Source organism: Castor canadensis, chromosome 13, assembly GCF_047511655.1.
Source record: "Castor canadensis chromosome 13, mCasCan1.hap1v2, whole genome shotgun sequence".
NCBI lineage: Eukaryota > Metazoa > Chordata > Mammalia > Rodentia > Castoridae > Castor > Castor canadensis.
The window spans coordinates 28,236,312-28,249,102 of NC_133398.1; the positions used below are offsets into that span (position 1 = coordinate 28,236,312).

At 43.1% G+C, this 12,791-nt stretch overlaps 1 protein-coding gene and 1 pseudogene across 1 annotated transcript in view; both read right to left on the bottom strand.

Annotated features, from left to right (window-relative positions):
* Positions 1 to 12,791, bottom strand: part of Slc44a1 (solute carrier family 44 member 1) — a 215,032-nt gene that overhangs the window by 30,542 nt on the left and 171,699 nt on the right. The gene's annotated exons all lie outside the window — the stretch shown is intronic.
* LOC141415671 (small ribosomal subunit protein eS7-like) lies at positions 872 to 12,314 on the bottom strand (annotated as a pseudogene).

Below are 12,791 nucleotides of genomic sequence, written 5' to 3' on the forward strand. Positions count from 1 at the left end.
GGCAAAATAGTTTCTGCTGGGTATTGAGGGGGTGGGGGGAAGAGGGAAGGGGGTAAAGTAAGGGAGGGGGTGGGGGCAGGGGGGAGAAATGACCCAAGCCTTGTATGCACATGTGAATAATAAAATAAAAAAATAAATAAAAAAAATAAAGGGGATGAAAGAGACATGAAAACTAAATGCAATGTGTGATCTGAGACTAGATCCTTGACCTGAACAGAATCTTGTCTTTTACCAAAAGGGACATGACTGAGACAATTATCAAAACGTAAAGGTCTGTAGAATATGAGGCATAAAGAGAAGAAGAAGAGAGAGAGTGACAAGGAGAGAGAATGGTAAAGCAATTGTAATAAAATACTAACATTTAGTGAATTTGAACAAAGAGAATGAAGAATTCCTCCAACTTTTTATATATCTCAAATTATTTCAATATAAATCTTAAAATAATAGCTTAAAGTACCATTAGCTTTAACCTTATTGTGGCTATATATATATATATATATATATATATATATATATTATATAAATGATAACATAAACTTATCATTTTATGATTTTTTTCTTTTGGTGATACTAGGACTTGGCCTCAGGGGTTGGTGCTTGCTAGGCAGGTGCTCTACCACTTGAGCCACACCTCCGGCCTGAAACTTACCCTTTTTTTGGACTGAGCTTCATATTAACTGAAATTTGATTTCTTTAGAACCTAAACATTGTTGGTTTGAGAAGAAATCCACGAGGGATTCATCTTGCCATTTAAACTCTAAAGTGTCTTTTTCTTTTTTTGGTCCTTGGTAAAATTTTATCTCCAAAACAGTATATATATATATATATATATATATATATATATATATATATATATATATCTCATGAACCATTAGAGAATGAAATATGAAATCAAGGGTGAATTCAGTTTGGCAGCCCCTGTATTTTTTAAGCTCCTTAAAGACTGAAGCAAGATAAAAGGATCACTGGCTCCAAGTCTCATTGAGGTAACAACTAATGAAATAAAAAAGAAAACCCACACCCCAAACAAGGTCAGGTAAACCCATTCCCTCCCATGCCCCCAAGGTAAAAATACTTTTAGTAACAATTCAGAATTCATCTTTATCTCCTACCTGCTTCATCAGTGTAAGTTTAGAGTCATGATAATATTAGATATTTATACTTATATATATAGACATACAAACACATATAGATGACAAATGATTTTTAAAAGTTCAGGCAGAAAGAGAAGCAATAATTTTTAACTAACACCTTTCTATATTTTGATTATTGTTTAACTTGCTATTCTTTAGCGAAAAGCAATTTCCGTAGTATTCACATCAAATCTTATTGCTTTACAACTGTAAAAACTTACCATTTTTAAAGGATACAGTTCAGTGCTATCTAGTATATAGACGTAGCTGTGCAATTATCCCCACTGTATAGTTCCAGAATGTTCTCATTCTCTTGAAAAGAAACCCTTACTGGATTACTAGCCAGTAAATACCCATCTCCTCCTTGTAAGAGCCTGGCAACCACTAACATGAAAGGATGTGCCCTTTGCCCCAGCAGATCCCCATAGCAGAAACCAGTAAAGCCAGCACAGGATGCCCTGTGCAGGATAAGATAAACAGGATGGGGGCAGGTGGAATGTGAGGAATGTGAGGAATGTGAGCAGATTTCGAAAGACGACTAGAAGTACGTGCAAGATGTGCCCTGCCTGCTTGCTAAATGTAACTGTGTGCGCGAATACTGACCCTTGAATCTATAGGCTAAGAAGTAATGTACTCTTAAATGGATAGGCTGGAAATGTATGTGGTGTTACAAACTCATTGGCTATGTACTGTGCGGGCTTTTGCTGTAACGGCCGGTAGGGGCCTATATAAGATCTTCCCTAAAGAGGCTCGGGGTCTTGTCTGCCCAATCGGACCTGTGTGTCTGTGTGGGAGCTTGACCCTGGCTTGCCAGCTCAATAAACTCTGCTTTGTTGATTGCATTCACGCGTGACTCTCTGTCTCTCGGAGGAATAGGATTCTCGGACCCTAACATTTGGAGGTTCCACCGAGATACCCTTTTTTGAGAAGACAGACCGTCCATGAGAAAGCAGAGGTGATTCCAAGTCCTAGGCATTGGGAGAGTCTGAGATTCTCATTTGGAGGGAACTAATTGGTAGATGATTGTTCCCGTTTGGGCCGCGGCAGGGATTTGGCCAATCCCCGGGGAGAATCATTCTGGGAATCTCGTTAAGGGGACCACAAGGTCCTGCTGGGAGAGGCTTTCCTCTCATTTGGGCTTGAGCATTTCAGGAATCCTGGCGCCAGGTGAAGAACTAATTGAACTAGTCGACCGACCACCCGTCAAGTGGACGCCTTTTGGCCTGATATCCAAATTGGACAGTGAGGAGATTGAATGGGGTGCGCACCAGCATGAGAGAAGGACCGGTCCAAGCGCGTGGTGGAGAGTGTTCTGTGTGTGTGGAGTTATTGTTGCTTTCACCCTTTTTGTTCTATCTCTCCTGGTGGTTGCTTCTCATCCCACAATGGGACAGGGACAAGCAACCCCAAAGTCTTTGATTCTCTCTCACTTTCCAGAAGTCAAAAAAAGGGCATTAAATGCAGGTCTGGTCATTAAGAAAAGTAAGTTCGACACCCTTTGTTCTGCAGAATGGCCCACCTTTGGAGTCGGATGGCCCATTCAAGGTTCCCTCTCCCTAGACCTGATCACTAAGGTCAAGGCTGTCGTTTTCCGACCAGGCAATCAAGGCCACCCAGATCAGGTCCCCTACATTTTGGTTTGGGAAGATTTAGCGGGGAACCTCCCCCCTTGGTTAACAGCTTTTCTGACTCACCCCTCCAGTTCGGCTCCCGGGGCTAAAACCCCAGTCACGCCTGCCTTGGTCATAAAAGAGGAAGAGAAACCTCCCCTTCCCTCCCTGACCAGTCCTCAAAATAGGACACCCTCTTTACCACCCCTGGTCTTACCGGAGAGTTCCCCCCTTTACCCATCCCTCGCAGGGGTAGAGGAAGATCGGCCGCCCCCATACGTGACTCCCCCTGGTCAGGCCAGTGCTCCGGAGGAGGAAATTTCCTCATCCTCCTCAACAGGACAGGCGACCGGAGGAGGAATGGGTCGAAGACTCCACCCCTGAGGGGTACGGGAAAGGGAGGGAGAAGATGGGCCCTCCTCATCAACACATGGGGAGGAAACTGTCCCCACATTTCCAGTCCGGACGGTAGGCCAAGGAGGACCAGGAGGGGGGCAACAGTTTCAGTACTGGCCCTTCTCCTCCAGTGATCTATATAACTGGAGGACGCAGAACCCACCCTTTTCAGAAGACCCTAAGTGTCTCATAGGTCTCCTGGAGTCCGTCATGCATACACACCGCCCCACATGGGACGACTGTCACCAGCTGCTCAATACTCTTTTTACGACAGAGGAGCGGGAGCGCATCCTCCACGAAGCTAGAAAGAACGTCTTGGGGGACAACGGGAGACCCACAACCCTCCAACCGGCCATAGATGAGGCCTTCCCTCTATGCTGCCCTGATTGGGATTTCGGGACTGCAGAAGGTAGGGAGTGTCTCCGAATCTACCGCCAGACTCTTATGGCAGGTCTCCAAGCGGCCGCTAGGAGGCCCACCAACTTTGCAAAGGTAAAGGCAGTTGTCCAAGGGGAAAATGAAAGCCTGGCCGGTTTCTTAGAGTGCCTCTATGAGGCATACCGTCAGTACACCCCTATTGACCCTGAGGAGGAGATCCACCGGTCTGCTGTGGTATTCTCATTCATTAATCAGACAGCTCCAGACATTAGGAGAAAACTCAATAAACAGGAAAACTTAGGGGAGATAACCATTAGGGAAATGTTACAGATAGCAGAGAAGGTCTTTACCGCAAGGGAAACTCCAGAAGAAAGGGAGGAAAGGCGGAGAAAGGAAGACAGGGAGGCCCAGGAGAAATTGAGAAAGGAGGACAGGGAGTTCCAGGCTAAGGAGAACCAAAAGCAACAAAGAGAAATGGCCCATATTTTCCTAGCGGGTGTCCGGGACCAACCCAGGGAAGGGGGCCATGCCAGGACCCCGGATAAGGAACACTGTTTTTACTGTAAGGAGACTGGGCATTGGAAGAGAGAGTGCCCTAAGTTAAAGGGAAGAAGAGGGTTTGGCAGGAGACTGGGAGGTAACAGGGAAAGGGAACGAGCAGTGGAGCAGGCCAGAGTCCTTCTAGCCGGAGAAGAGGACCGAGGGAGACGGGGCTCGGACCCCCTCCCCGAGTCTTGGGTAACTGTATGTGTGGAGGGGAAGCCGATGGGGTTCATGGTGGATACCGGTGCCCAGTATTCAGTCTTAAACAAGGCATGTGGACCTTTGAACAAGGAACGAACAAGTGTCATTCAGGGGGCCACGGGTACACAGTTATGCTCATGGACTACCAAAAGAAAGGTAGACTTAGGAAAACACCAGGTCACACACTCCTTCCTGGTCATCCCTGAGAGCCCTGCTCCCTTGCTCGGATGAGACCTGCTCACCAAAGTAGGGGCCCGTATCTATTTTGAACCAGATGAAATAATTGTGACTGATCGGGAGGGGAACCCGATACACATCCTGTCCCTATCATTGGCTGACGAATATCGACTGTTTGAGAGCTGACAGGAGCCAGGAGGGGACATAGCCCAATGGCTAAAAAGGTTTCCCACGGCCTGGGCAGAGACTGCTGGAATTGGCCTCGCCAAACACCTCCCTCCCGTAGTTATACAACTGAAGGCTTCCGCTCTTCCCATTCGGGTAAAACAGTATCCTATGCCCAAAGAGGCTCGAAGAGGCATAGCCCCTCATATCCGCAGGCTAATAAAGGAAGGAGTACTGCGGCCTTGTCGGTCCGCCTGGAATACTCCTCTGCTCCCCGTCCAAAAGCCGGGAAGCGGGGACTATAGGCCTGTGCAAGACCTGCGAAAGGTAAATGAGCGGGTGGAGGACATTCATCCCACTGTACCGAATCCCTATACCTTGCTCAATCACCTACCGCCCTCACAAGTATGGTATACAACCCTTGATTTGAAAGATACTTTCTTCAGCATTCCATTGTCAGAAATCAGCCAGCCGCTATTTGCATTCGAATGGCAACAGAATGGGGGCTGGACCGGACAGCTCACTTGGACCAGACTGCCACAAGGATTTAAAAATTCTCCCACCCTGTTTAACGAGGCCCTGAGCCAGGACCTGGAGCCCTTTCGCCAGAGTCACCCGCGAGTCACTCTACTACAGTACGTTGATGACTTACTGTTAGCGGCAGAAACCCGAGAGGAGTGCAGCGAGGCTACTGAACACCTGCTAACGGAGTTAGGTGAGCTGGGATATCGGGCGAGTGCCAAGAAGACCCACATCTGTGACAGGTCAGTGACATATCTGGGTTATCGGATCGCAGATGGGGCAAGATGGCTGACTGATGCCATGAAACAGACTATTTTGACTATTCCACCCCTCACATCCACTAGGGGAGTGACAGAGTTCCTGGGCTCCACAGGGTTCTGTAGACTCTGGATTCCGGGATTTGCGGAGATAGCCAGACCCCTATATGAGGCCACCAAAGAGGCTCCGGATTGGACGTGGGGAGAGAAACAACAGCGGGCCTTTGACCAGCTAAAGGCTGCCCTTCTCCAGGCCCCTGCCTTGACCCTACCAGACCCCACAAAATCATTCACTCTGTTTGTGGATGAAAAAAAGGGGGTAGCCAAAGGAGTCCTGGCCCAACAGTTAGGTCCCTGGAAGAGACCCGTGGCATATCTTTCCAAGAAACTAGACGCAGTAGCATCAGGATGGCCCCCCTGCCTCCGCATCATAGCAGCCATTGCCATGTTAGTGAGAAAAGCAGACAAATTAACCTTTGGACAGGCCCTCCGGGTCATGGCCCCTCACCCAGTGGAGGGAGTCCTTAAACAACCCCCTGGGAAATGGATGACGAGTGCCAGGCTCACCCACTACCAGGGGCTCTTGCTGGATTCCCCTCGGATCACCTTCACAGATCCCGTAACTCTGAACCCTGCCACCCTGTTGCCCAACCTGGAACTACAGACACCTGTCCATGACTGCAAGGAGTTCCTCTCCGAAGTTACCCAGGTACGGGTTGACCTAAAGGACACCCCACTGTCCGGCTGTAAATTAAACTGGTACACTGATGGAAGCAGTTTTGTCCAAAATGGAGTCCGAAGGGCAGGGGCAGCAGTGGTCGACCAAGAAGGAAACACGGTATGGAGCAGCGCCCTCCCATCTGGAACCTCAGCCCAAAAGGCAGAATTAATTGCCTTGGCCAAGGCCCTGGAAAGAGCTCCCTTCGCTACCTCCCCGACCAGAGTACTCCTCGGAGGATTTCACTTGGATGAGAGCCCACTCCCTCACTAGAAAAAGGGAGGATGAATGGAGAAGCAACTTGGAAGGCAAGCTAATCCTGCCCGAGAAACTCGGCTGATTCCTGTTAGCTAACTTACATACGTCCACCCACTTGGGGCGGAGAAAGTTGCTAGACTTGCTGACATCTGCACAACTCCGATTTCAGAACCAGACCACGGCCATCCATCAAATTGTGGAGGATTGTGCTAGCTGTACAGCTATGAAACCAGGACGAAGGGAGGGGCACCACACAGGTATTTGGGAACGGGGGAGGGCCCTGGGAAGAAGCTGGGAAGTGGATTTTACCACAGTAAAACCAGGGAAGTTTGGGTACAAATATTTGCTAGTGTTCATAGATACCTTTTTGGGCTGGGTGGAGGTATTTCCTACAAAGAGGGAGACGAGTCAGGTAGTGGCAAAAGCCTTACTAGAGGAAATCATACCCAGGTACGGGGTGCCTGAGGCAATTGGGTCAGATAACGGTCCGGCTTTCGTTAGTAAAGTCCTGCAGGGACTAGCCCAGGCTATGGGGGCCAATTGGAAACTACATTGTGAATATAACCCCAAGAGCTCAGGGCAAGTAGAAAGAATGAATAGGACACTAAAGGAGACTTTAGCCAAATTGGCCCTGGAGACTGGCGGTGATTGGGTGACACTCCTTCCCTTGGCCATCTTCCGAGTCCGGAACTCCCCTTATGTCCATGGGCTAACCCCCTTTGAGATCCTGTATGGGGCTCCACCCCCCATCATTCAAAGGACCTTAAGCCCGGGACTAGGTGATCTGGCCCCAAATTACCTGACTATGCTACAGGCTCTAGCTAAGGTGCAACAACAAATATGGCCCTTAATTCAAGTGTACCATACTACTGAGAGGGTCCCGACTCCGGAACATGGCATAGTCCCGGGTGACATGGTATGGGTTAAAAGGCATCAGTCCAAAACCCTAGAGCCTAGATGGAAAGGACCTTATGTTGTACTGCTTACTACCCCCACCGCCCTCAAGGTCGATGGAATTGCACCATGGGTACACCACTCCCATGTGAGACGGGCACGTCCTCAGGAGGAGCAGGGAAATTGGACTGCACGACAGCATCCCACAAATCCACTCAAGCTCCGGCTGATACGGGATGCTCCAGAAAACGAAAACACCCCAGATGCTCTGAAGCCCTCCTAGAATGGGATCATCACCTGGGTCCACTACACCCACATCAGACCGGCGGACCCGGTAGCTGTGAAGGAAGACTTCCTGCCAACAAGAAGGGTGTCCCACCACAAGGTGCTGGGGTTTGCACTCGGGGCTTCATGCTTTCTAGACAGGCCTCCAGCAGCTTGAGCCAGCCCTCCAGACATTTTTGGTCTGATTATTTGGAGATAAAGTTTTTTGGTTTTTTTTTTCAGTACTGGGGTTGTGGCAGGAAGGCAGGGAGGGGGAAGGGAGATATTGAGAGACAATGAGGGAGAATAATGAGAGATAATGAGTGCAACAATAAAACAACAACAACAACAACAAAATGGATTTGAAGAATGTCAAGTGGCACCTGGGGCGAGACCAGAAAAGGGTCACCTGGCCCCAGAGGTTAAAACAGCCAATGAAATAATATGTGAACATGTAGGGGACAAGCTGTAGCTCCCATTTCTGTAACTTGCTCTAAATGGTATATAAGGTGAGACCCCTTTGTTCTCGGGGCTCAGGCTTTGGACTTGAGTCTGATGAATTGCTGCTGGCTTGCTTAATGAACTTGCTTCCCGAAAACTTTGGTTCCCCATCTCTCTGTCTGAGCCCTCCTACAACAGAGTTTGAACTCAAGGCCTCCACCAGCCCTTTTTTGTGATGGGTTTTTTTGAGGTAGGGTCTTGTGAACTATTTCCCTGGGCTGGCTTTGAACTGCAATCCCCCTGATCTCTACCTCCTGAGTAGTTAGGATTACAGGCATGAACCACCCATGCCTAGCTAGGGTCTTGCTTTTTACCCAGGCTGGCTTGAACTGTGATCCTCCTATTTTATGCTTCTGCCATTGCTGGAATGACAGGTATGAACCACCATGCCCAGTTATTGACTGAGATGGGGGTCTCACTAACTTTTTGCTGGGCTGGGCCTGAACCATGATCTTGCAGGTGTCAGCTTCCCAAGTAGCTAGGACTATAGGCATGAGCCACTGTTGTCCAGCTTCATATGGTAGTTATGTTTAACTTATTGAGAAATTGCCAAACTGTTTTCCACAATGGCTGTCACTTTAAATTCCCACCAGCATTTCTTCACATTCTTGTTAGCACTTGGTATTGGTCTGTTTGATTGTAGCCACCCTAGTGGGTGTGAACTTGTATGCTATTGATGTTTTGATTTGCATCTCCCTAGTGCCCAATGATCTTTCACATCTTTTCAAATCACTTTTTTTTATCTTCTTGGGAGAAATGTCTGTTCAAGCCCTTTGCTCATTTTGGATTGTTTGTCTTTTTGTTCTTAAGTAGTAAATAGTTATTTATATATCTGGATACTTGGTTATTATCAGATATATGATGAGCAAATATTTTTGCCCATTCTGTGAACTGCCTTTTCATACTTTTAATTGTGCTTTAAAACAAAAAGTTTTTAATTTTGATGAATTCCAAATTTACCTATTTTTCTTTTGTTGCTTGTATATTTGGTTTCAGACCAAAGAAACTATAGTCAAATCCAAAGTCATGAAGATTTACCCCTATGTTTTCTTCTAAGAGTTTTGTAGTTTTAACTCTTAAACTTAGGATTTGATTCATTTTGAATCAGGGATTCAACCTCATATTTTTACATGTAGATAGCAAGTTTGTGCAATCATAATTTATAGACATTTCAGACTATTCTTTGCTCATTGGATGGTCTTCATAACTTTGACAAGAACCAGTTGATCATAGAAAAATTATTTTATTTATGTATTTAATTGTATTCCAGGTCAATTTCTATGTCCAGTTTTATGTCAGTACCTCACTATTTTGATTATTATAGTCTTTGAAATTAGAAAGTGGTGTTTCTCCAAACTTACACTTCTTTTTGAAGATCTGTTTTCTGCTTGGAGTCCCTAGCACTTCCATATGAATTTTCAAATCACTATTTTCATTTCTGAAAGAAATGGGAATTTCATAGAAATTGCATTGATTCTGTAGATCATTTTGGATAGAACAGCCATCTCAAGTAACTTTTCCATTCCATGAACACAGATGCCTTCCCATTTGTCATGTCTTCTTTCAATAGTGTTTTGCGGTTTTCAGTGTAAATGTCTTGTGCAACTTAAATTTATTTCTCAGTATTTTGGCATTTTTGAAGGTATTATAAATGGAATTATTTTCTCCATTTCTTTTTCAGACTATTCATTGCTAGTGTAAAGAAATAAAACTGACTTTTATGTGTTGACATATGCTTAGTTCATTTATTAAATTTAATAGATTTTATGTGTGTATGAATTCTTTATTACTTTTTCTATATAACATTATGCCATCAGAGAAGAGGGTTTTTAATTTGTTCTTTTGAGTTTGGGTGCCTTTTGTTTATTTTTCTTGTCTAATTATCCTAACTAGAACCTTCAGTACATTGTTGAATAGAAATGGGATCCTTATCTTCTACTGACCTTAGAGAGAAAACGTCTAGTCTTTTATTATTGAATATGATGTTAGCTGTGGGTTTTTCCCAAAAACTATTTTTTGGGGTTGAGGAAGTTCCTTTCTTTTCCTAATTTGTTCAGTCTCTTTTTAATTTTTTGATCATGAAAGAGTCTTAGATTTTGTCAAAAGCTTTTTCTGAATCACTTGAGATGATTGTGCTGTATTTTTCCTTCATTCTATAAATGTCTATTACAGTAATTGATTTCCATTGGTTGGACCACCCTTGCAATCCCTGGGTAAATACTATCTGATTATGGCATATAGTTCTTTTAATATGCTGTGGTTTGGGTGCTTTATTGGAGTCTTTTGCATCTATTGTCACAAGGGATAATGAGCTGTAGTTTCTTTTCTTGAGACATATTTGGCTTTTGTATCAATGTAATGTTGGCTTTATAGAATTTTACTGATTTCCAATTTCATTCTATTTTGACCTAGGATACACTTTATATGATCAAATCTTTTTTTGAATAAAATAGAGAATTTTTCTTCCATAATTCAAGGGTGGATTTTTAATTCTTGGAAGTAGGAGTGTAAAATTATAACTGATTTCCATTATAAAATGCATCACAGCAAATGTTGGAATAGGACTCCACCCGACAGGCCAAACTCCTATAAGATGAGTTTGTTCTATGGTCAAAGAAGGTAAAAACCTGAGTTGCAAAAATAGGTTTATGGGATGAATCTTTTACTAAGAGTAGCAGTGGGGTCTCTGGTATTTGTCTCAGGGTATTTGACTTGAGGGTTTTGTGTTTTCAGAAGTAGGCAAAAAATATATGATTAAATCTTTAAAAAAATTACTGTGGTTTGTCTATGGCCTTAATATGGTGCTCCATGTCTACTTAGAAGAATGTTGTAGAGTGGAGCATTCTAAAGGCATGTATTAGGTCTGGTTGTTTTATGGTGCTGCTCAGGCTTTTATTTTTTTGTTTGTCTTCTATCTAGTTGTTCCTTCCATACTGAAAAATGGGATAGATAGTGAAGTCCCAAATATCATTGTTGATTCATTTATATCTTCCTATTTAGGTTCTCTTTATATAAATATATACCTAATTGGTATATATTATTGATGGATCAGTCTTTTTTTATCACTATAAAAGGTCTTTTCTCTCTAGTAATATTGTTTTTTTTGACCTCAGCAGTTGTCTTGTCTAACTGCTCCAGCTCTCTTTTGGTTATAATTTTCAGGGAAAATCTTTTCACATCCTTTTACTTTTGTCTTTGGATCTAAACTGATCTCTTGGAGATGCTATATGGTTGGATAATAGTTTTTTTAAATACATACTGCTAACTTTCTGCCTTTTAATTGGAGAGTTTACTTCAATTACATTTAAAGTAATTACTAAAATATAAATGGGGTGAATTTGATCAAAGCACATTAATGCATGTTGTTAATATCACAATGAAACCCCTTTAAACAATTAACTTATCCTAATAGAATTTTTAAAAGAATTAGAAAAATTAAGTACTGATAAGTAAGGACTTGCTTCTGCCATTGTGTATGTTTTCTACATGTCATCATTTTTTGTCCCTCAATTATTCCAATACTGCATTCTTTTTAATGTTACCCTGGTGGTTACAATTAATATCTTAATAACAGTATGGTTTGAATTAATAACAATTGAGCTCCTATAATCTACAAATGAAGCTCCATTCTCTCCCTTGTGTTGTTATCATATATTACTTTTTACAAAACTATGAATGATACTTTAGTTTTTGTTCACAATTGAAATTAAGTAAATTCCAAATGAACAGCTTTGCTTGTGAGCTTCTTACAAGTACCAGAAAAAGCTTATCTTTATAATTTACATCCTCCTGCTGTGCTTTATCCAAATAAACCTTCATGAGCCCGATGCCAGTCAGTTTCATGTAGATTCTCTTGCCCATAATTTCACTAGGAAGACCAAGTCATAAAAGATTTCATTGTGCATGACTTTGAGACTGTGGCTCCTGGGACACTTTTGCTTATTTTTCATATGACTTTTTTTTTTTTTATTGGTTTAGGTAGAATTCTCTGAGCAATAAAGACCACATGGTTAACTTTTTCTGTAATGCACATACTAACTGGACTTGGGTTTTCTGATAAGATTTCAGCAGAGGATCTGTAACAAAGATTACATTACTTTTTCCACCACTAACAATTCAACTTTCTTTGCTGCTGTGATGTTCAGCTCCTTTGGCTGAGCCTTGAGGTCCAAGTTCATCTCCAGCCACAAAAGTGCTGAGAGATGCTAAACTTGAATTCACAATTGAACTTCGCAGACTTAGTGCTCAAGAAAAACATGGTTTTACTCCTTGGTGAGTGCTGGCTTGGAAGAGCCATGTATGCTCATGGGTACTCATTTAGATAGATTTATAATGATTTTGTGCATTAGTTTTTTAAACCATATGGAAAAAGATATAAAAATTTTATATTTACCTACTTTACTAGTGTTTTTGTTTTGGTATGGCAATTGTCTACTGCCTTTCTTTCTTTCTTTCTTTCTGAAGGATGCCCTTAAGCATTTTTTTTGAAGGGCAGGTCCACTGGCAACAAACTTCCTCAACTTTTGATTACTTAGGAAAGTCTTCATTCCTCCTTTAGCTTTGAAGGATAATTTTGCTGGATAAAGAATTCTTGATTGATAGTATTTTTCTTTCAGTCCTACAAACATGTCACCTCACAATTCTACAGCCTCTAGTTTCTGATAAGAGATCAGGGAATAATTTTATTAAGAACTGCCTGTATGTAATGAATTATTTCTTTCTTGTTGCATGCAATATCCTCTTTTTGTTTTTTCCCTTTGCCAACAATTTGATT